This window comes from Canis aureus, unplaced genomic scaffold, assembly GCF_053574225.1.
Source record: "Canis aureus isolate CA01 unplaced genomic scaffold, VMU_Caureus_v.1.0 ptg000408l_RagTag, whole genome shotgun sequence".
In the NCBI taxonomy this organism is placed as follows: Eukaryota; Metazoa; Chordata; class Mammalia; order Carnivora; family Canidae; genus Canis; species Canis aureus.
Genome location: NW_027554603.1, coordinates 11,669 through 37,465, shown reverse-complemented (window position 1 = coordinate 37,465; position 25,797 = coordinate 11,669). Strand labels below are relative to the sequence as shown.

Sequence of the window (25,797 nt, the reverse complement as noted above, 5' to 3'; positions counted from 1 at the left end):
TAGCGGAATCGAGGGTATGATGCTCGAATTCATAGGAAGCAGATAGTTAGTAAGAGGGTTTTTATAGTGAAGTTAATAGAGTAGAGTTCTGGTATAAATGGGTTGTGGAATGCACCGAAGAATAGAATTGTTGTGAGGATATTTATTATAATGATATTTGCGTACTCTGCTAGAAAGAATAGGGCAAAAGGACCCGCTGCATACTCTACGTTAAATCCAGAAACTAGTTCGGATTCTCCTTCAGTTAAGTCGAAGGGGGCTCGGTTAGTTTCTGCTAGAGTAGAAATGAATCATATCATGGCTAGGGGCCAGGCCGGAAAGATTAGTCATATATGTTCTTGGGTGATAATTAGTGTGGATAGTGTAAATGACCCGTTTATTAGGAGGACTGATAGGAGAATGATTGCTAGTGTTACTTCATATGAGATTGTTTGAGCTACTGCTCGGAGGGCTCCGATTAGAGCGTATTTGGAGTTTGAGGCTCATCCTGACCAAAGGATGGAGTATACGGCGAGACTTGATATTGCTAGTATGAATAGGACTCCTAAGTTTATATTAATGAGTGGGTAGGGCATTGGGAGAGGGATTCATATAGTTAGGGCTAGTGATAGAGCTAGAATGGGGGCTAGAATGAATATTGATATGGAGGATGTAAGTGGTCGTAGAGGTTCTTTTGTGAAGAGTTTTACTGCATCTGCGATTGGTTGAAGGAGGCCGTAGGGGCCTACGATATTAGGCCCTTTTCGAAGTTGTATGTAGCCTAAGACTTTTCGTTCAACGAGGGTGAGGAAGGCTACGGCAAGAAGGATTGGGATGATAAGAGAGATAATGTTGATAAAGAACATTTTGTTAGGGAGAGGAATTGAACCTCTGATAATAAAGGTTTAAGTTTTACGCAGTTACCGGGCTCTGCCACCCTAACAAAGCCCCTTTTCTCGGGCTTATGAGGAGATAAACTGGTTAGATTGAGTTGACTTCATCTATTAGTTTTAAGGCGCCTTTGTGAGGTAGGCCTTACATCCCTTGTCCTTTCGTACTGGGGGAGGTTATATAATAGATAGAAACCGACCTGGATTACTCCGGTCTGAACTCAGATCACGTAGGACTTTAATCGTTGAACAAACGAACCCTTAATAGCTGCTGCACCATTAGGATGTCCTGATCCAACATCGAGGTCGTAAACCCTATTGTCGATATGGACTCTTGAATAGGATTGCGCTGTTATCCCTAGGGTAACTTGTTCCGTTGATCAAAAATTATTGGATCAATAAGTGATGTTATATTTTGACTTGTGGGTCTAAATTTTAATCACTCGGGAGTTTTTTTATATTCCGAGGTCACCCCAACCTAAATTGCTAACCCACAATAATGGTGTAATGTTATGCCTTGTAGGTATTTAGTATCCATAAGTTTGGGTTAGTTAATTAAAGCTCCATAGGGTCTTCTCGTCTTATTGTGGCATTCCCGCCTCTTCACGGGAAGGTCAATTTCACTGATTGGGAATAAGAGACAGTTAAACCCTCGTGTGGCCATTCATACAAGTCCTTATTTAGAGAACAAATGATTATGCTACCTTTGCACGGTCAGGATACCGCGGCCGTTAAACAAGTGTCACTGGGCAGGCAGTGCCTCCAATACTAGAAATGCTGGAGGTGATGTTTTTGGTAAACAGGCGGGGTTTGTGTTTGCCGAGTTCCTTTTACTCCTTTTAATCTTTCCTTAAATGCATGCCTGTGTTGGGTTAACAATAGGGTAGATAAGTATTTCATTTTTGGGTTGATATTATCAGATTGTTAACTATCAGTGGTCTATCCGTTTCTGATATAAGCTTATGCGGGGAGAAAATAGTTCTTGTTACTCATACTAGCATTGTTGCTTCTATATTTAAATAGAATGGCCCAGGAGGTATAATTAGGAGTTGATGTAATATGATTGGGATTAAGTTATATTGTTTGTTGAGCTGGAACGCTTTCTCAATTGGTGGCTGCTTTTAAGCCAACTATGGTGATGTTAGTATATACTCTCTAATAAAGGTTGTATCCTGATTCTAAGAAGCTGTACCTTCTTAGACTATATTTTAAATTTACATTAAAATTTTGTTTTTTTTTAGGTAAATTTAAAGTTGAACTAAAATTCTGTTTGTGGGCAACCAGCTATCACCAGGCTCGTTAGGCTTTTCACCTCTACCCACAAATCTTCTCACTATTTTGCTACATAGATGAGTTGATCCTTTTAGATTGTTTATGGGTAGCTCGTCTGGTTTCGGGGAGCTTAGCTTAAGTTCTCTTTGTTAAGTCGTTTCTGGCTAGTTCATTATGCAAAAGGTAAAAGGGGTAATCTTTGCTGTTTAATACTGTTAAGATGTCTTTCATCATTCCCTTACGGTACTATCTCTATCGCTCCAATTAAAATTTCTATCTCCTATACTTTTATTATTTAACTAAATGTTTTACTTTATATGTCTGTGATACTTAAGTTTGGGGTTAGTTGGGCTAGCTTTTGTTCAAAGTGGTCATAAGTAATGAAATCTTCTGGGTGTAGGCCAGACGCTTTAGTTAAGCTACACTTTGATTAATCCAAGCACACCTTCCGGTATGCTTACCTTGTTACGACTTGTCTCCTCTTGTGTCTTAGTTAAGTTAATATGGTTATGGTTGTGTCTTATTACTTGAGGAGGGTGACGGGCGGTGTGTGCGTGCTTCATGGCCCTATTCAATTAAGCTCTCTATTCTTAATTTACTACTAAATCCTCCTTCAGTTTTTAATTTCATAAAAACGTTCGTGGAATGTTCTTGGGTAGAAAATGTAGCCCATTTCTTCCCACCCCATAAGTTACACCTTGACCTAACTTTTTTATGTAAAATGATTGTGCTTACTATTCTACCTTTTGAGGGTTTGCTGAAGATGGCGGTATATAGACTGAATTAGCAAAGGGTGGTGAGGTTTATCGGGGTTTATCGATTATAGAACAGGCTCCTCTAGAGGGATATAAAGCACCGCCAAGTCCTTTGAGTTTTAAGCTATTGCTAGTAGTCCTCTGGCGAATTATTTTGTTGTAAAATTATCTATGTTTAGGGCTAAGCATAGTGGGTATCTAATCCCAGTTTGGGTCTTAGCTATCGTGTAGTCAGATTATTATAAAGTCACTTTCGTGGTCTATTTTATGGTAACTGTAGCTTTTTACGGCTTAGTTAAGTTTTAACTTTAGTGCAAAGGTATCTTAAACACGCTTTACGCCGTGGGCCTATTAGTTTGGGTTAATCGTATGACCGCGGTGGCTGGCACGAAATTTACCAACCCTTTTTAGTATGGCTTAGTCAAACTTTCGTTTATGGCTTAATTTTTATCACTGCTGTATCCCGTGGGGGTGTGGCTTAGCAAGGTGTTATGAGCTACTTAAGAGTGTGCTTGATACCTGCTCCTTTAGATCACTGCTGATTTTAAGGGCATTCTCACTGGGGCGTGGAGACTTGCATGTGTAAGTCTACTAAGAACTAATAGGAAGGCTAGGACCAAACCTTTGTGTTTATGGAGTCGTGCGACTCATCTTGGCATTTTCAGTGCCTTGCTTTATTAATTAAGCTACATTAACTTATACTGAAATTGTAGTGTGTATAATAAATAAAATACATAGTAAATATGAGAGGAAAAAAAAAGGGGATGCTATCTATAGATAGACCACGAGATCGAATGCGTGTAAGACTGTTGTGTTAAGTTAACTAGAGTAGCAATACATTTGTATACAATTTAAATAAAGCTTGTGAGTATTGTATGCACTTAGTCCTGTTTTTGGGGTTTGGCAGGACATAAATAAGTGTATAATAGATGACATGAGTTTATGGGGGGTAAGGGGGGTTTGTATAAGTTAACTTAATGTCTTGCGCGTGTACGTACGTGTACACACGTGTACGTACGTGTACACACGTGTACGTACGTGTACACACGTGTACGTACGTGTACACACGTGTACGTACGTGTACACACGTGTACGTACGTGTACACACGTGTACGTACGTGTACGTACGTGTACGTACGTGTACGTACGTGTACACACGTGTACGTACGTGTACACACGTGTACGTACGTGTACACACGTGTACGTACGTGTACACACGTGTACGTACGTGTACACACGTGTACGTACGTGTACACACGTGTGTCCTAGAATTATATGTCCTGAAACCATTGACTGAATAGCACCTTGATTTTATGCGTGAGTTGATAAATGATAATGAATAAGTCCAGCTACAAGTTATTTGACTGCATTAGGGCCGCGACGGGCATATTCCCTGAGAGCAGAAGATAAGTTAGAGTTAGTGCCGTTGCGGTCATAGATGAGTGATAGCAGATTCCCCCCCTAAAAATAAAAGATACCAAATGCATGACACCACAGTTATGTGTGATCATGGGCTGATTAGTCACTAGTCCATCGAGATGTCCCATTTGCGAGAATTAGTAGGATTGGAATAAATAGAGTCATGGCCCTGAGGTAAGAACCAGATGCCAGGTATAGTTTCATGATAGTAACCCCCACATTAGCATGGGCCCGGAGCGAGAAGAGTGACATTACAGGCAAGGATTGATGGTTTCTCGAGGCATGGTGATTAAGCCCTTATTGGACTAAGTGATATGCATCTAGTTACTGTTGAGGATCAATGGGTTGTGGAATTGGACTAGACATGTCCTATGTAAAGATATAATATCATGTACATGCTTATATGCATGGGGCAAGCCATTAATGCACGACGTACATAGGGGAGGGAAAGAAGGATTTTTTGGAGATACTGACATAGCACAGTAGAGGTGGTCCAATATATGAATGTAGGGGGTGTCAGGGAATAGTTTAAGAAGAATTTCAGCTTTGGGTGCTGATGGTGGAGCAAGAGCTTCTTCCTTGAGTCTTAGGGAGGGCGACTACTCTCCATTTTTGGTTTACAAGACCAAGGTAATGATTATACTACAAAGACTCTTCATTTTAGAAGATTATTTTCGATAACGCTAATTGTTGGCATTAGAATCAATAGGATGGTGAAATATAGAATTGAGGCGACCTGTCCGATAATGATGAAAGGGTGTTCAACTGGCTGTCCTCCAATCCAAGTTAAAGTGAGAAGATCGGCGACTAAAAGTCAGAATAGGCATTGGCTGAGGGGTCGGAATATTATACTGCGTTGCTTAGATGTGTGGAGGAATGGAATGAATGCTAAAATTAGGATGGAGAATACTAGGGCGAGTACACCTCCTAATTTATTAGGGATAGATCGTAGGATGGCATAGGCGAATAGGAAGTATCATTCAGGTTTGATATGTGGAGGGGTGTTTAGGGGGTTTGCAGGGGTGTAGTTGTCTGGATCTCCTAATAGGTCTGGTGAAAATAAAACTAGTGATATTAAGACTAGGAGCAGGAGTAGGATTCCTAGGATATCTTTAATTGTGTAGTAGGGGTGAAACGGAATTTTGTCTGAGTCTGATGTGATTCCTGAGGGGTTGTTGGATCCGGTTTCGTGTAGAAATAGGAGGTGTACTATTGCTAGAGCTGCGATGATGAATGGAAAGATAAAATGAAATGCAAAGAATCGTGTTAAGGTTGCTTTGTCTACTGAGAAGCCACCTCAGATTCACTCTACTAAGTTGGTTCCGATATAGGGGATGGCGGAGAGAAGGTTAGTGATTACAGTTGCCCCTCAAAATGATATTTGTCCTCACGGCAGTACATAGCCTATGAATGCTGTGGCTATGGTTGCGAATAGTAGTACAATTCCAATGTTTCATGTTTCTATGAATACATAGGATCCATAGTATAGGCCTCGTCCCACATGTATGAATAGGCAGATGAAGAATATGGAAGCGCCATTTGCATGTATATAGCGGATAATTCAGCCGTAGTTAACGTCTCGACAGATGTGGGTGACCGATGAAAAAGCTGTGGCCGTGTCCGATGTGTAGTGTATAGCTAGAAATAAACCTGTTAGAATCTGTAGAATCAAGCATACTCCTAATAAGGACCCGAAATTCCATCAAGCAGAGATGTTAGATGGCGCTGGGAGGTCAATGAATGAATTGTTGACAATTTTGGCTAGTGGGTGGGTTTTTCGAATGTTGGTCATTAATGTTCTTATAGTTGAAATACAACGATGATTTTTCATGTCATTAGTCATGGTTAAATTCCATGTAGGAATAATGATAACATACATTGTATTTATTTTAAGTATCGTTTTTGTGATGAGTTTTGTGGGTTTTGCCACTAAACCATCTCCTATTTATGGTGGGCTTGTGCTAATTATTAGCGGTGGGATTGGTTGTGCGATTGTTCTGAATTTTGGGGGTTCTTTTTTAGGGCTGATAGTGTTTTTAATTTATTTGGGGGGTATATTAGTAGTATTTGGTTATACAACTGCTATGGCTACTGAGCAATACCCTGAGGTGTGAGTTTCAAATAAGGCTGTTCTAGCGGCTTTTATTACTGGTCTATTGTCTGAGTTGTTGACTGCTTGCTATATTTTGAAGGATGATGAGGTGGAGGTAGTATTAAAGTTTAATGGAATAGGGGATTGGGTAATTTATGATACGGGGGACTCTGGGTTTTTTAGTGAAGAGGCTATGGGTATTGCGGCTTTATATAGTTATGGAACCTGGTTGGTGATTGTTACAGGTTGGTCGCTGTTAACTGGTGTGTTGGTTATCATGGAAGTTACCCGTGGTAATTAAGGATTAGTAGGCTGAGAATTATAGTTAGTATGAACGATAGGAAATAGAGCTTGATGAGACCCTTTTGATTTGAAATAAGGGTAGAAGATTTTATTTGGAAATACGAGATTGATTTGGGTAGGATGTTTTCTAGTCAGATGGAGTCCAGAAGTATAGATGCTGATTTCTGGCTGATGGTTAAACTTGTTTTAGGTGTGAGGCGGTGCATAATGGTTGGATAATAGCCAAGGAGGGTGGAAAATTTAAAGTAATTAGATGGATAGTTAAATTTGAGTCCTTGTATGGTAAGGTTTAGTTCTAGTGCCAGGATGAAACCCAAGATAGTTACTGCAAGGGCTATCATTTTTAGATAATGAGGCATAGTTATCTGTGGGATGGTGGTGGGTGTGATGCTGTGGGAGATAATGTATCCTGCAAATACACTTCCGATAAGGAGTCGTTTAATAGAGTTAATTAGGAGAGGATTATTCTCGTTGATAAGGATTATAGGGGAGAAGCGGGGCTGGCCTAGTAGAGCGAAGAATATAATTCGGGTGCTGTAGGCAGCGGTTAGGGATGTGGCAACGAGTGTAATTAAGAGGGCTCAGGCGTTGGTATTCGACGTGTTAGCGGACTCGATGATCAGGTCTTTGGAGTAGAATCCTGTAAGGAAAGGTATGCCTGTTAATGCGAGGCTTCCGACAATCAGGGAAGTTGTGGTGAAGGGAAGGACTTTAAATAGGCCACCTATCTTTCGAATGTCTTGTTCATCGTTTAGGCTGTGGATAATTGACCCTGAACATATGAATAACATAGCTTTAAAAAATGCGTGAGTGCAGATGTGTAAGAAGGCTAGGTAAGGCTGGTTAATGCCAATTGTTACTATTATTAGGCCTAGTTGGCTTGAGGTAGAGAACGCTACAATTTTTTTGATATCGTTCTGTGTAAGAGCGCAGATTGCAGTAAATAGTGTAGTAATAGCCCCTAAGCATAAAGTGAGGGTTTGAATAGTTTGATTATGCTCTATTAGTGGATGAAAGCGGATAAGAAGAAATACTCCTGCTACAACTATTGTGCTTGAGTGAAGTAGGGCTGATACAGGAGTGGGGCCTTCTATGGCTGAGGGGAGTCAGGGATGTAAGCCGAATTGAGCAGATTTACCGGTAGCTGCTAATAGTAAGCCAAGTAGCGGCAAATTAAAATTATCGTTTGTTGTAATAAAGATTTGTTGAAGGTCTCATGTGTTTAAGTTCAATAGAAACCATGCTATGGTTATAATGAAGCCTACATCTCCAATACGGTTATAGAGGATAGCTTGTAGGGCAGCTGTATTTGCATCGGTTCGGCCGTATCATCATCCAATAAGTAAAAATGATATAATGCCAACTCCTTCTCAGCCAATGAATAGTTGGAATATGTTGTTTGCGGTGACTAAGACTATTATAGTAATAAGAAATAAGAGAAGATACTTGAAAAATCGGTTAATATAAGGATCGGAGTGTATATATCATATAGAAAACTCTATAATAGACCACGTGACAAAAAGGGCTACGGGCACAAAGATTATTGAGAAGTAGTCTAATTTAAAACTCATGGATAGTTTTATGGTCTGGATTGTTATTCAATGTCAGTTTGAAACAATTGTTTCCTGTCCTGAGTAGATGAATATTATTGTGGGAATTATGCTAATTATGAATGCGTAAGAAGTAGCGGTTTTTACATAGTATGGGTATAGCTTATTTTTGTAGAGTTTAGTAGAGGTTATAATGATGGGCAAAGTAAGAATGACTAGAGCTGTGATTATGCATGAAGTAAATATATTTATTACTTTTATTTGGAGTTGCACCAATTTTTTGGTTCCTAAGACCAATGGATTACTTCTATCCTATAAAAGTTGAAAAAGCCATGTTCTTATACATGGGAGCATGAGTTAGCAGTTCTTGCAGTACTTTTTCGGTAAGCAAAAAGGTTTGAGCTTTTATTATTAGATTCACAATCTAATGTTTTTGTTAAACTATGCTTACAGTAGATGGGACCGAGAATAATTTTAGGGTTAAGGGATAGGAGGAGTAGAGGCAGTAGATGCAAGGTTATTAGGGCATTTTCTCGTGTGAATGACGGTTTGATATTTTTGATATGGTGGGAATATTTACCACGCTGTGTGGTGATTAGTATATAAAGTGAGTATAGGGCAGTGATGGTGATGTTAATTCCTATTAGAATAATAGTAATGTTGGATCATGAGAATGAGGATATCACTACAAATAGTTCTCCGATAAGATTAATTGTTGGAGGAAGAGCCAGATTTGTGAGGCTTGCTAATAACCATCAGGCTGCTATCAGGGGAAGGAGGGTTTGAAGTCCTCGTGCGAGAATCATAGTACGGCTATGGATTCGTTCGTAATTGGAGTTGGCTAAGCAGAATAGCATCGAGGATGTTAAACCATGGGCAATTATTAGGGCTGTTGCACCTATATAACTTCATGGTGTTTGAATAAGAACCGCTACAATAACGAGTGCCATATGACTAACTGAGGAGTATGCAATTAGGGATTTTAGATCTGTTTGACGGAGACAGATAGAGCTTGTTATGATTATGCCTCATAGAGATAATATTATGAAAGGATACGCTATGAAGTTGGTCAGGGGGTTTAGTAGGGTTGTAATTCGTATCATGCCATAGCCTCCTAATTTCAGGAGTACGGCGGCAAGTACCATGGAGCCGGCAATAGGGGCCTCTACGTGTGCTTTTGGTAGTCACAAGTGGAGGCCGTATAGAGGTATCTTTACTATGAATGCTATCATGCATGCCAATCATAAGAAAACATTAGATCAGGAGTTTGGCAGAGGTTGAATTCAGTATTGAATTATGAGAAAATTTAGGGAGCCCATGAAATTGTGGATGTAAAGGAGAGCTACTAGGAGTGGGAGAGATCCTATTAAAGTATAAAATAAGAAGTAGAGCCCTGCGTTTAGTCGTTCAGTTTGATTCCCCCATCGGGTAATAATGATCAGGGTTGGGATTAGTGTTGCCTCAAATAGGATGTAAAAGAAGATAAGTTCAGAGGCGGTGAAAGTTATAATTAGGAACAACTGGAGAAGAATCAGTATTGAAATATATAGTTTTTTTCGAGTTAAGGGTTCTTTTGATAAATGGTGTTGGCTTGCTATAAGTATAAGGGGTAGAAGTCATGTTGTAAGTGCTAGTAGCGGTGCTGATAGGGAGTCAGAGAAAAATATTAAGGAGGGGTTCAATGTATTATCATTTGGTTGATTCAGGTAGAATAAGCTGATTAAGCTGATTAGCAAACCATATGTTGTCGTGTTAATTCAGATTATGTTAGGCTTTGATACTCATGTAAGGGGGATCAGTATGATAGTGGGGATGATAATTTTTAGCATTGTAAGAGGTTTAGGTTTTGTACGTAATCAGTCCCGTAGGTGTTAGATACTATAACTAGTAGAGATAGTCCTAATGCTGCTTCGCAGGCAGCAAATACTAGTAGTACGATTGGTATCATGCTGGCTAATGTAAGGTGGTTGTTGAGAATAGTTACAGATATTATTACAAATAGTGATAATATTATGCCCTCTAAGCATAGTAGCGATGATATTAGGTGTGATCGATAAACAAGTATACCTATTAGAGAAAGAATGAATGCCAGAAAGATATTAATATATACTATGGACATATGATAATTATGAGATAAATCATAATCTAATGAGTCGAAATCATTTGTTTTGGCTTAAACTAATTATCATATTCGGTTCATTCTAGCCCCTTTTCGGTTCATTCGTACGCTAGGCTTGCAGCTAGGAGGGAGATTAGTAGGAGTGCTATGATAAGTATTGTTGTCAACTTGTTGGTTTGTGACGCTCAGGGAAGTGGGAGTAGGAGTGCGATTTCTAGGTCGAAAAGCAGGAATGTGATGGCAACTAGGAAGAATTTTATAGAGAAAGGTAGGCGAGCAGATCCCATGGGGTCAAAACCACATTCGTAGGGGCTTGTCTTGTCTGTATAAATATTTAGTTGGGGAAGTCAGAATGCGATTAGTACAAGTAAGGACGCTAGGGTTACATTAGTTATCAAGGTTAGTATTACGTTTATTACTTCTTTCCAGGTTGATCTGGAGCTAACTGATTGGAAGTCAATTGTACTAGTTATACTAAAGAAATAGGATCCTCATCAATAAATAGATACATATAAGAATAGTCAGACTACATCAACAAAGTGTCAATATCATGCAGCGGCTTCAAATCCGAAGTGGTGGTTTGATGTGAAGTGGTAGTATAGTTGTCGGAGAAAGCACACGATAAGGAATGTGGAGCCAATAATTACATGTAGTCCGTGAAACCCAGTAGCTATAAAAAAGGTAGATCCGTACACTCCGTCGGAGATTGTAAAAGATGTCTCGTAGTATTCGGAGGCCTGTAATAGTGTAAAATATACGCCTAAGGAGATTGTAATAAATAGGCCTTGAAGTATGTGTTTACGATTGCCTTCTATTAAACTATGATGGGCTCAAGTAATAGATACTCCGGAGGCTAGGAGGACTGAGGTGTTGAGTAGAGGAACTTCTAGTGGGTTAAGAGGAATAATGCCGGTGGGAGGTCAGCAACCTCCAAGTTCAGGAGTAGGGGCTAGGCTGGAATGGTAAAAGGCTCAAAAGAAGCCTGCAAAGAAAAATACTTCTGATACAATAAAAAGAACTATTCCGTACCGTAGTCCTTTTTGTACAATAGGGGTGTGATGTCCTTGGAATGTGCCTTCTCGGATCACATCTCGTCATCACTGGTATATGGTTAGCAGGTTGGTTGTGAATCCTAATGTAAGTAGGGATATTGAGTTATAGTGAAATCATATGATAAGACCCGATGTTATAAGAAGGGCAGAAAGGGCTCCTGTTAGCGGTCATGGGCTTGGGTTAACTATATGGTAAGCGTGAGTTTGGTGGGTCATTAGGTGTTGTCATGTAAGTATAGACTTACTAGTAAGGTAAAGACATAGGCTTGAATTAAGGCAACAGCAAACTCTAGAATCGTAAATAGAATTAAAATAATAAAAGTGATGAAAGCTGTGGTCGCGCTAATATTAATAAGAGCTAAGGTAGCCCCTCCAATCAAATGGATTAGGAGGTGTCCTGCAGTAATATTGGCGGTTAATCGAACGGCTAGAGCTATGGGTTGAATGAATAGACTAATAGTTTCGATGATTACTAGTATTGGAATTAGGGGAAGAGGGGTGCCTTGGGGTAGAAAGTGTGCCAAGGATGCTTTGGTCTTATAGCGGAAACCGGTAATTACTGTCCCTGCTCATAGGGGGATTGCTATTCCGAGGTTTATAGAGAGTTGTGTCGTGGGCGTAAATGAGTGGGGTAGTAGTCCAAGTAGGTTAGTTGAACCAATGAATAGAATTAGTGATATAAGTATGAGAGCTCAGGTTCGTCCCTTTTGATTATGAATTGCTAGTATTTGTTTTGATGTTAATTGAATTAATCATTGCTGAATGGAGATTAACCGATTATTGATTAGGCGATTGGGTGCTGGGAATAAAATGGAAGGGAATATGACGATCAGTACTACAATAGGGAGACCTATTATTGAGGTGGCAGCGAAAGAGGCGAATAAATTTTCGTTCATTTGTTTTCTCAAGGATTATGTTGACTAGTGATTTTAGTAGACTTGGTTATTGGGTTTTCCGGGTAGTGGTGATTTGAAATTTTTAGTTGGAATAGAATGAAGAGGGTGAGAAATATTGAAAAGATTATAATAAATCAGGTGGATGTGTCTAGCTGTGGCATTTCATTAAGGGGAGGTTAAAACTCCCAGTCTTTAACTTAAAAGGTTAATGCTTTATAGCTTCTTAATGAGTAAGTCTAGTCTAGGTTATACTATTAAGGCAGATCAGGTTTCAAAATAAGATAGGGGGACTATTTCAAGAACAATGGGTATAAAGCTATGGTTAGATCCGCAGATTTCAGAGCACTGGCCATAATACAGTCCCGGTCGTATGGCTATAAGGGTGGTTTGGTTTAGTCGTCCTGGAATAGCGTCAGTTTTTAGACCTAGTGATGGAACAGCTCATGAATGCAAAACGTCTTCTGAAGAAATAAGTATTCGGATGGTTATTTCTATTGGGAGGACAACTCGGTTGTCTACTTCTAATAGTCGGAGTTCTCCTGGCTTTAATTCTTGTGTTGGGATTATGTAGGAGTCAAAGTTTAAGTCTTCATAATCAGTATATTCATAGCTTCAGTATCATTGGTGGCCTATTGTTTTCACGGTTAAAGAGGGGTTATTGATTTCGTCTATTATATAAAGGATTCGGAGGGAAGGTAGAGCGATTAGGATTAGGATAATGGCGGGTAGGATAGTTCATACTGTTTCTACTTCCTGTGCGTCTATTGTGCTTGTATGAGTTAATTTTGTAGTCAATATTAGGGAAATGATGTAGAGAACTAAAGAACTGATTAAGAATACAATTATTAGTGTATGGTCATGAAAATGAAGTAGCTCCTCTATAATAGGGGAGGTTGCGTCCTGTAATCCGAGTTGAAATGGGTACGCCATAGAGGTATATAGGGGTTTCACCTATAATTTAACCTTGACAAAGTTATGTAATATTTTACTAATACCTCCTGATTGAGAAAGACATAGTGGTTATGACATTGGCTTGAAACCAATTTTAGGGGGTTCGATTCCTTCCTTTCTTATTTTTGGATTACATATGTAGGTTCTTCGAACGTGTGATATGGAGGGGGACATCCATGTAGTCATTCAATATTAGTTGTAGTAAGTTCTACTATAGCAACTTCTCGTTTGGATGCAAAGGCCTCTCAGATTATAAAAATTATAAGCATCACCGCTGTAAGCGAGATAAACGATCCTATAGAGGAGACGGTATTTCAGGTGGTATATGCATCTGGATAGTCAGAGTACCGACGAGGTATTCCGGATAAACCTAGGAAATGCTGAGGGAAGAAAGTTATATTTACTCCCACAAATATAATTGTAAAGTGAATCTTTGCTCAAGTATCGTTAAGAGTATAACCTGAGAATAAGGGGAATCAGTGGGCAAATCCTCCCATAATGGCAAAAACTGCTCCCATTGAGAGCACATAGTGAAAATGAGCTACAACATAATACGTATCATGAAGAACGATGTCTAAGGACGAATTAGCTAGGACAATGCCTGTTAGCCCGCCTACTGTGAATAAGAAAATAAACCCTAAAGCTCATAGCATAGCTGGAGATCATTTAATATTGCCTCCGTGAAGTGTTGCCAGTCAACTAAATACTTTTACTCCTGTTGGAATAGCGATAATTATAGTGGCGGATGTGAAGTATGCTCGTGTGTCTACGTCTATTCCTACAGTAAACATATGGTGAGCTCATACGATAAAGCCTAAAAACCCAATAGATATTATTGCCCATACTATTCCTATATAGCCGAAAGGCTCTTTTTTCCCTGAGTAGTAAGTGACAATGTGAGAAATTATTCCGAACCCTGGCAGGATAAGAATGTAAACTTCAGGATGTCCGAAGAATCAGAATAAGTGTTGATATAGGATAGGGTCTCCTCCTCCAGCGGGATCGAAAAATGTCGTATTAAGATTACGGTCTGTTAAAAGTATTGTAATTCCAGCAGCCAGTACAGGCAGGGATAGTAGGAGTAGAACTGCTGTAATTAGTACTGATCATACAAATAGGGGGGTTTGATACTGGGATATTGCAGGGGGTTTTATGTTGATAATAGTAGTAATGAAATTAATTGCCCCTAAAATAGAAGAGACTCCGGCTAAATGTAAGGAGAAAATTGTAAGATCAACGGATGCTCCTGCATGGGCCAGATTGCCAGCCAGTGGGGGGTAAACGGTCCACCCCGTTCCTGCACCTGCTTCTACCATAGAAGATGCTAATAGTAGAAGAAAAGATGGAGGAAGAAGTCAGAAGCTCATGTTATTTATTCGGGGGAATGCCATGTCCGGAGCACCAATTATTAATGGCACTAGTCAGTTTCCAAAGCCCCCAATTATAATGGGCATGACTATGAAGAAGATTATTACGAAAGCATGGGCGGTTACGACGACGTTATAAATTTGATCGTCGCCTAGTAAAGTACCGGGCTGACCTAGTTCGGCTCGGATGAGGAGGCTCAAGGCAGTGCCTACTATGCCGGCTCATGCTCCAAATAGTAAGTATAAAGTACCAATATCTTTGTGATTAGTAGAGAACAGTCATCGGTTAATGAACATAGGTAAAATGGCTGATAAAAGCATTAGACTGTAAATCTAAAAATAGAGGTTTAAGTCCTCTTTTTGCCAAGCTCTGTGGTGAATTTTCATATTGAATTGCAAATTCAAAGAAGCAGCCTAGACGCCGCCGGGGCTTCTCCCGCCTTTTTTTTCTACGCGGCGGGAGAAGGTAGATTGAAGCCAGTTACTAGGGTATTTAGCTGTTAACTAAAATTTCGTGAGGTAGAAGCTCACCAATCTAGGGAGGGCTTAGCTTAATTAAAGTGTTTGATTTGCATTCAATTGATGTAAGATAGATTCTTGCAGCCCTTAGAGGTGATTTGGTCAGGGGTTAAGTGTATAGCACTTGCTTAGAGCTTTGAAGGCTCTTGGTCTGGTCTAACCTAAACTCCTAGTCCAAGACTGATAATATAGGTGTTAGCGGGAGTAGTATAGTTGAGATAATGATTAAGGGGGGTAGTAGGGTTGCCTTTTTTGTGTACTCGAATTGTCATTTTATTTTTATGTTATTTGTGGACGGGAATATGGTAAGTGCGGTGCTATATGTGAGTCGCAGGTAGAAATATAAGTTAAGTAGAGCGGTGATGGCTATTAGTGTTGGAATAATAATTATGTTATTTTTTGTTAATTCTTGAATAATTATTCATTTAGGGATGAAGCCAGATAATGGGGGTAGTCCTCCTAGGGATAATATTAAGATTAAGATTATGGAGGTGATTAGGGGAAATTTATTTCATATGTGGGATAAGGATAAGGTTGTGGTGGATGAGTTTAATATGAATAGTATGAAGGTAGATAGTGTTATTAGAATATATAAAGTTAAGTTTAGGATTATTATTGTAGGGTTGTAAATAATGATAGCGGCTATTCAGCCTATGTGGGCAATGGAGGAGTATGCTATGATTTTTCGTAGTTGAGTTTGATTTAGTCCGCCTCAGCCTCCTACTAGAACGGATGCGAGGGCTATTAGTATAAGAAGGTTGGTGTTAATTGATGGGGAGATTTGATATAGGATGGATATAGGTGCGATTTTTTGTCATGTTAGTAGGATTATTCCTGATATAAGTGTTACTCCTTGTGCTACTTCGGGAACTCAGAAGTGGAATGGAGATAGGCCTAGTTTTATTGTTAGGGCGGTGGTTATTATGATGGATGCGATGGGGTTTGAGATTTTTGAGATTACTCATTGGCCGGAGTAAAGAAGGTTAATGGTGACTCCTATTATTAGTAATATTGAGGCAGTAGCTTGTGTAAGAAAATATTTTGTAGAGGCTTCTATGGCTCGTGGATTATACTTTTTTATGAGGATAGGGATGATGGCTAGCATGTTTATTTCGAATCCAATTCAGATCAGTAATCAGTGCGAGCTTAGTATGACGATTATGGTCCCTGCCATGATAGTTGCTATAATAATAGTGAGAATAGGGGGTTTTATTAGTACGGGAAGGGTATAAACCAACATTTTCGGGGTATGGGCCCGATAGCTTAATTTAGCTGACCTTACTGTAGAATATAGTGTAAGTTTGGTAGCACGAAGATCTTTGAATTCTTAAGATTAGGTTCGAAGCCTATTATTCTAGAAATAAGAGGATTTAAACCTCTATTATTTACTCTATCAAAGTAACTCTTTTATCAGACATATTTCTTATGTTTGGGGTGGGATACTCGCGGTAATAATGGGTAAGGCAACATGTCATATGCATAGGGCTAAAGTTAGGGGTAGAAAATTTTTTCACAATAAGTGTATTAATTGATCATAGCGGAATCGAGGGTATGATGCTCGAATTCATAGGAAGCAGATAGTTAGTAAGAGGGTTTTTATAGTGAAGTTAATAGAGTAGAGTTCTGGTATAAATGGGTTGTGGAATGCACCGAAGAATAGAATTGTTGTGAGGATATTTATTATAATGATATTTGCGTACTCTGCTAGAAAGAATAGGGCAAAAGGACCCGCTGCATACTCTACGTTAAATCCAGAAACTAGTTCGGATTCTCCTTCAGTTAAGTCGAAGGGGGCTCGGTTAGTTTCTGCTAGAGTAGAAATGAATCATATCATGGCTAGGGGCCAGGCCGGAAAGATTAGTCATATATGTTCTTGGGTGATAATTAGTGTGGATAGTGTAAATGACCCGTTTATTAGGAGGACTGATAGGAGAATGATTGCTAGTGTTACTTCATATGAGATTGTTTGAGCTACTGCTCGGAGGGCTCCGATTAGAGCGTATTTGGAGTTTGAGGCTCATCCTGACCAAAGGATGGAGTATACGGCGAGACTTGATATTGCTAGTATGAATAGGACTCCTAAGTTTATATTAATGAGTGGGTAGGGCATTGGGAGAGGGATTCATATAGTTAGGGCTAGTGATAGAGCTAGAATGGGGGCTAGAATGAATATTGATATGGAGGATGTAAGTGGTCGTAGAGGTTCTTTTGTGAAGAGTTTTACTGCATCTGCGATTGGTTGAAGGAGGCCGTAGGGGCCTACGATATTAGGCCCTTTTCGAAGTTGTATGTAGCCTAAGACTTTTCGTTCAACGAGGGTGAGGAAGGCTACGGCAAGAAGGATTGGGATGATAAGAGAGATAATGTTGATAAAGAACATTTTGTTAGGGAGAGGAATTGAACCTCTGATAATAAAGGTTTAAGTTTTACGCAGTTACCGGGCTCTGCCACCCTAACAAAGCCCCTTTTCTCGGGCTTATGAGGAGATAAACTGGTTAGATTGAGTTGACTTCATCTATTAGTTTTAAGGCGCCTTTGTGAGGTAGGCCTTACATCCCTTGTCCTTTCGTACTGGGGGAGGTTATATAATAGATAGAAACCGACCTGGATTACTCCGGTCTGAACTCAGATCACGTAGGACTTTAATCGTTGAACAAACGAACCCTTAATAGCTGCTGCACCATTAGGATGTCCTGATCCAACATCGAGGTCGTAAACCCTATTGTCGATATGGACTCTTGAATAGGATTGCGCTGTTATCCCTAGGGTAACTTGTTCCGTTGATCAAAAATTATTGGATCAATAAGTGATGTTATATTTTGACTTGTGGGTCTAAATTTTAATCACTCGGGAGTTTTTTTATATTCCGAGGTCACCCCAACCTAAATTGCTAACCCACAATAATGGTGTAATGTTATGCCTTGTAGGTATTTAGTATCCATAAGTTTGGGTTAGTTAATTAAAGCTCCATAGGGTCTTCTCGTCTTATTGTGGCATTCCCGCCTCTTCACGGGAAGGTCAATTTCACTGATTGGGAATAAGAGACAGTTAAACCCTCGTGTGGCCATTCATACAAGTCCTTATTTAGAGAACAAATGATTATGCTACCTTTGCACGGTCAGGATACCGCGGCCGTTAAACAAGTGTCACTGGGCAGGCAGTGCCTCCAATACTAGAAATGCTGGAGGTGATGTTTTTGGTAAACAGGCGGGGTTTGTGTTTGCCGAGTTCCTTTTACTCCTTTTAATCTTTCCTTAAATGCATGCCTGTGTTGGGTTAACAATAGGGTAGATAAGTATTTCATTTTTGGGTTGATATTATCAGATTGTTAACTATCAGTGGTCTATCCGTTTCTGATATAAGCTTATGCGGGGAGAAAATAGTTCTTGTTACTCATACTAGCATTGTTGCTTCTATATTTAAATAGAATGGCCCAGGAGGTATAATTAGGAGTTGATGTAATATGATTGGGATTAAGTTATATTGTTTGTTGAGCTGGAACGCTTTCTCAATTGGTGGCTGCTTTTAAGCCAACTATGGTGATGTTAGTATATACTCTCTAATAAAGGTTGTATCCTGATTCTAAGAAGCTGTACCTTCTTAGACTATATTTTAAATTTACATTAAAATTTTGTTTTTTTTAGGTAAATTTAAAGTTGAACTAAAATTCTGTTTGTGGGCAACCAGCTATCACCAGGCTCGTTAGGCTTTTCACCTCTACCCACAAATCTTCTCACTATTTTGCTACATAGATGAGTTGATCCTTTTAGATTGTTTATGGGTAGCTCGTCTGGTTTCGGGGAGCTTAGCTTAAGTTCTCTTTGTTAAGTCGTTTCTGGCTAGTTCATTATGCAAAAGGTAAAAGGGGTAATCTTTGCTGTTTAATACTGTTAAGATGTCTTTCATCATTCCCTTACGGTACTATCTCTATCGCTCCAATTAAAATTTCTATCTCCTATACTTTTATTATTTAACTAAATGTTTTACTTTATATGTCTGTGATACTTAAGTTTGGGGTTAGTTGGGCTAGCTTTTGTTCAAAGTGGTCATAAGTAATGAAATCTTCTGGGTGTAGGCCAGACGCTTTAGTTAAGCTACACTTTGATTAATCCAAGCACACCTTCCGGTATGCTTACCTTGTTACGACTTGTCTCCTCTTGTGTCTTAGTTAAGTTAATATGGTTATGGTTGTGTCTTATTACTTGAGGAGGGTGACGGGCGGTGTGTGCGTGCTTCATGGCCCTATTCAATTAAGCTCTCTATTCTTAATTTACTACTAAATCCTCCTTCAGTTTTTAATTTCATAAAAACGTTCGTGGAATGTTCTTGGGTAGAAAATGTAGCCCATTTCTTCCCACCCCATAAGTTACACCTTGACCTAACTTTTTTATGTAAAATGATTGTGCTTACTATTCTACCTTTTGAGGGTTTGCTGAAGATGGCGGTATATAGACTGAATTAGCAAAGGGTGGTGAGGTTTATCGGGGTTTATCGATTATAGAACAGGCTCCTCTAGAGGGATATAAAGCACCGCCAAGTCCTTTGAGTTTTAAGCTATTGCTAGTAGTCCTCTGGCGAATTATTTTGTTGTAAAATTATCTATGTTTAGGGCTAAGCATAGTGGGGTATCTAATCCCAGTTTGGGTCTTAGCTATCGTGTAGTCAGATTATTATAAAGTCACTTTCGTGGTCTATTTTATGGTAACTGTAGCTTTTTACGGCTTAGTTAAGTTTTAACTTTAGTGCAAAGGTATCTTAAACACGCTTTACGCCGTGGGCCTATTAGTTTGGGTTAATCGTATGACCGCGGTGGCTGGCACGAAATTTACCAACCCTTTTTAGTATGGCTTAGTCAAACTTTCGTTTATGGCTTAATTTTTATCACTGCTGTATCCCGTGGGGGTGTGGCTTAGCAAGGTGTTATGAGCTACTTAAGAGTGTGCTTGATACCTGCTCCTTTAGATCACTGCTGATTTTAAGGGCATTCTCACTGGGGCGTGGAGACTTGCATGTGTAAGTCTACTAAGAACTAATAGGAAGGCTAGGACCAAACCTTTGTGTTTATGGAGTCGTGCGACTCATCTTGGCATTTTCAGTGCCTTGCTTTATTAATTAAGCTACATTAACTTATACTGAAATTGTAGTGTGTATAATAAATAAAATACATAGTAAATATGAGAGGAAAAAAAAGGGGATGCTATCTATAGATAGACCACGAGATCGAATGCGTGTAAGACTGTTGTGTTAAGTTAACTAGAGTAGCAATACATTTGTATACAATTTAAATAAAGCTTGTGAGTATTGTATGCACTTAGTCCTGTTTTTGGGGTTTGGCAGGACATAAATAAGTGTATAATAGATGACATGAGTTTATGGGGGTAAGGGGGGTTTGTATAAGTTAACTTAATGTCTTGCGCGTGTACGTACGTGTACACACGTGTACGTACGTGTACACACGTGTACGTACGTGTACACACGTGTACGTACGTGTACGTACGTGTACGTACGTGTACACACGTGTACGTACGTGTACACACGTGTACGTACGTGTACACACGTGTACGTACGTGTACACACGTGTACGTACGTGTACACACGTGTACGTACGTGTACACACGTGTACGTACGTGTACACACGTGTACGTACGTGTACACACGTGTACGTACGTGTACACACGTGTACGTACGTGTACACACGTGTACGTACGTGTACACACGTGTACGTACGTGTACACACGTGTGTCCTAGAATTATATGTCCTGAAACCATTGACTGAATAGCACCTTGATTTTATGCGTGAGTTGATAAATGATAATGAATAAGTCCAGCTACAAGTTATTTGACTGCATTAGGGCCGCGACGGGCATATTCCCTGAGAGCAGAAGATAAGTTAGAGTTAGTGCCGTTGCGGTCATAGATGAGTGATAGCAGATTCCCCCCTAAAAATAAAAGATACCAAATGCATGACACCACAGTTATGTGTGATCATGGGCTGATTAGTCACTAGTCCATCGAGATGTCCCATTTGCGAGAATTAGTAGGATTGGAATAAATAGAGTCATGGCCCTGAGGTAAGAACCAGATGCCAGGTATAGTTTCATGATAGTAACCCCCACATTAGCATGGGCCCGGAGCGAGAAGAGTGACATTACAGGCAAGGATTGATGGTTCTCGAGGCATGGTGATTAAGCCCTTATTGGACTAAGTGATATGCATCTAGTTACTGTTGAGGATCAATGGGTTGTGGAATTGGACGTCCTATGTAAAGATATAATATCATGTACATGCTTATATGCATGGGGCAAGCCATTAATGCACGACGTACATAGGGGAGGGAAAGAAGGATTTTTTGGAGATACTGACATAGCACAGTAGAGGTGGTCCAATATATGAATGTAGGGGGTGTCAGGGAATAGTTTAAGAAGAATTTCAGCTTTGGGTGCTGATGGTGGAGCAAGAGCTTCTTCCTTGAGTCTTAGGGAGGGCGACTACTCTCCATTTTTGGTTTACAAGACCAAGGTAATGATTATACTACAAAGACTCTTCATTTTAGAAGATTATTTTCGATAACGCTAATTGTTGGCATTAGAATCAATAGGATGGTGAAATATAGAATTGAGCGACCTGTCCGATAATGATGAAAGGGTGTTCAACTGGCTGTCCTCCAATCCAAGTTAAAGTGAGAAGATCGGCGACTAAAAGTCAGAATAGGCATTGGCTGAGGGGTCGGAATATTATACTGCGTTGCTTAGATGTGTGGAGGAATGGAATGAATGCTAAAATTAGGATGGAGAATACTAGGGCGAGTACACCTCCTAATTTATTAGGGATAGATCGTAGGATGGCATAGGCGAATAGGAAGTATCATTCAGGTTTGATATGTGGAGGGGTGTTTAGGGGTTGCAGGGGTGTAGTTGTCTGGATCTCCTAATAGGTCTGGTGAAAATAAAACTAGTGATATTAAGACTAGGAGCAGGAGTAGGATTCCTAGGATATCTTTAATTGTGTAGTAGGGGTGAAACGGAATTTTGTCTGAGTCTGATGTGATTCCTGAGGGGTTGTTGGATCCGGTTTCGTGTAGAAATAGGAGGTGTACTATTGCTAGAGCTGCGATGATGAATGGAAAGATAAAATGAAATGCAAAGAATCGTGTTAAGGTTGCTTTGTCTACTGAGAAGCCACCTCAGATTCACTCTACTAAGTTGGATTCGATATAGGGGATGGCGGAGAGAAGGTTAGTGATTACAGTTGCCCCTCAAAATGATATTTGTCCTCACGGCAGTACATAGCCTATGAATGCTGTGGCTATGGTTGCGAATAGTAGTACAATTCCAATGTTTCATGTTCTATGAATACATAGGATCCATAGTATAGGCCTCGTCCCACATGTATGAATAGGCAGATGAAGAATATGGAAGCGCCATTTGCATGTATATAGCGGATAATTCAGCCGTAGTTAACGTCTCGACAGATGTGGGGACCGATGAAAAAGCTGTGGCCGTGTCCGATGTGTAGTGTATAGCTAGAAATAAACCTGTTAGAATCTGTAGAATCAAGCATACTCCTAATAAGGACCCGAAATTCGCATCAAGCAGAGATGTTAGATGGCGCTGGGAGGTCAATGAATGAATTGTTGACAATTTTGGCTAGTGGGTGGGTTTTTCGAATGTTTGGTCATTAATGTTCTTATAGTTGAAATACAACGATGATTTTTCATGTCATTAGTCATGGTTAATATTCCATGTAGGAATAATGATAACATACATTGTATTTATTTTAAGTATCGTTTTGTGATGAGTTTTGTGGGTTTTGCCACTAAACCATCTCCTATTTATGGTGGGCTTGTGCTAATTATTAGCGGTGGTTGGTTGGTGTGCGATTGTTCTGAATTTTGGGGGTTCTTTTTTAGGGCTGATAGTGTTTTTAATTTATTTGGGGGGTATATTAGTAGTATTTGGTTATACAACTGCTATGGCTACTGAGCAATACCCTGAGTGTGAGTTTCAAATAAGGCTGTTCTAGCGGCTTTTATTACTGGTCTATTGTCTGAGTTGTTGACTGCTTGCTATATTTTGAAGGATGGATGAGGTGGAGGTAGTATTAAAGTTTAATGGAATAGGGGATTGGGTAATTTATGATACGGGGGGACTCTGGGTTTTTTAGTGAAGAGGCATGGGTATTGCGGCTTTATATAGTTATGGAACCTGGTTGGTGATTGTTACAGGTTGGTCGCTGTTAACTGTGTGTTGGTTATCATGGAAGTTACCCGTGGTAATTAAGGATTAGTAGGCTGAGAATTATAGTTAGTATGAACGATAGGAAATGAGCTTGATGAGACCCTTTTGATTTGAAATAATGGGTTAGAAGATTTTAATTTGGAAATACGAGATTGATTTGGGTAGGATGTTTTCTAGTCAGATGGAAGTCCAGAAGTATAGATGGCTGTATTTCTGGCTGAATGGTTAAACTTGTTTTAGGTCGGTGCATAATGGTTGGATAATAGCCAAGGAGGGTGGAAAATTTAAAGTAATTAGATGGATAGTTAAATTTGAGTCCTTGTATGGTAAGGTTTAGTTCTAGTGCCAGGATGAAACCCAAGATAGTTACTGCAAGGGCTATCATTTTTAGATAATGAGGCATAGTTATCTGTGGGATGGTGGTGGGTGTGATGCTGTGGGAGATAATGTATCCTGCAAATACACTTCCGATAAGGAGTCGTTTAATAGAGTTAATTAGGAGAGGATTATTCTCGTTGATAAGGATTATAGGGGAGAAGCGGGGCTGGCCTAGTAGAGCGAAGAATATAATTCGGGTGCTGTAGGCAGCGGTTAGGGATGTGGCAACGAGTGTAATTAAGAGGGCTCAGGCGTTGGTATTCGACGTGTTAGCGGACTCGATGATCAGGTCTTTGGAGTAGAATCCTGTAAGGAAAGGTATGCCTGTTAATGCGAGGCTTCCGACAATCAGGGAAGTTGTGGTGAAGGGAAGGACTTTAAATAGGCCACCTATCTTTCGAATGTCTTGTTCATCGTTTAGGCTGTGGATAATTGACCCTGAACATATGAATAACATAGCTTTAAAAAATGCGTGAGTGCAGATGTGTAAGAAGGCTAGGTAAGGCTGGTTAATGCCAATTGTTACTATTATTAGGCCTAGTTGGCTTGAGGTAGAGAACGCTACAATTTTTTTGATATCGTTCTGTGTAAGAGCGCAGATTGCAGTAAATAGTGTAGTAATAGCCCCTAAGCATAAAGTGAGGGTTTGAATAGTTTGATTATGCTCTATTAGTGGATGAAAGCGGATAAGAAGAAATACTCCTGCTACAACTATTGTGCTTGAGTGAAGTAGGGCTGATACAGGAGTGGGGCCTTCTATGGCTGAGGGGAGTCAGGGATGTAAGCCGAATTGAGCAGATTTACCGGTAGCTGCTAATAGTAAGCCAAGTAGCGGCAAATTAAAATTATCGTTTGTTGTAATAAAGATTTGTTGAAGGTCTCATGTGTTTAAGTTCAATAGAAACCATGCTATGGTTATAATGAAGCCTACATCTCCAATACGGTTATAGAGGATAGCTTGTAGGGCAGCTGTATTTGCATCGGTTCGGCCGTATCATCATCCAATAAGTAAAAATGATATAATGCCAACTCCTTCTCAGCCAATGAATAGTTGGAATATGTTGTTTGCGGTGACTAAGACTATTATAGTAATAAGAAATAAGAGAAGATACTTGAAAAATCGGTTAATATAAGGATCGGAGTGTATATATCATATAGAAAACTCTATAATAGACCACGTGACAAAAAGGGCTACGGGCACAAAGATTATTGAGAAGTAGTCTAATTTAAAACTCATGGATAGTTTTATGGTCTGGATTGTTATTCAATGTCAGTTTGAAACAATTGTTTCCTGTCCTGAGTAGATGAATATTATTGTGGGAATTATGCTAATTATGAATGCGTAAGAAGTAGCGGTTTTTACATAGTATGGGTATAGCTTATTTTTGTAGAGTTTAGTAGAGGTTATAATGATGGGCAAAGTAAGAATGACTAGAGCTGTGATTATGCATGAAGTAAATATATTTATTACTTTTATTTGGAGTTGCACCAATTTTTTGGTTCCTAAGACCAATGGATTACTTCTATCCTATAAAAGTTGAAAAAGCCATGTTCTTATACATGGGAGCATGAGTTAGCAGTTCTTGCAGTACTTTTTCGGTAAGCAAAAAGGTTTGAGCTTTTATTATTAGATTCACAATCTAATGTTTTTGTTAAACTATGCTTACAGTAGATGGGACCGAGAATAATTTTAGGGTTAAGGGATAGGAGGAGTAGAGGCAGTAGATGCAAGGTTATTAGGGCATTTTCTCGTGTGAATGACGGTTTGATATTTTTGATATGGTGGGAATATTTACCACGCTGTGTGGTGATTAGTATATAAAGTGAGTATAGGGCAGTGATGGTGATGTTAATTCCTATTAGAATAATAGTAATGTTGGATCATGAGAATGAGGATATCACTACAAATAGTTCTCCGATAAGATTAATTGTTGGAGGAAGAGCCAGATTTGTGAGGCTTGCTAATAACCATCAGGCTGCTATCAGGGGAAGGAGGGTTTGAAGTCCTCGTGCGAGAA

The 25,797-nt window shown here is 39.5% G+C and overlaps 2 pseudogenes; both read right to left on the bottom strand.

Annotated features, from left to right (window-relative positions):
• Nucleotides 1–2,569: 2,569 nt before the first annotated feature.
• Nucleotides 2,570–3,523, bottom strand: LOC144310105 (18S ribosomal RNA; annotated as a pseudogene).
• A 15,744-nt stretch (nt 3,524–19,267) lies between these two features.
• LOC144310104 (18S ribosomal RNA) lies at nt 19,268–20,222 on the bottom strand (annotated as a pseudogene).
• Nucleotides 20,223–25,797: the final 5,575 nt, after the last annotated feature.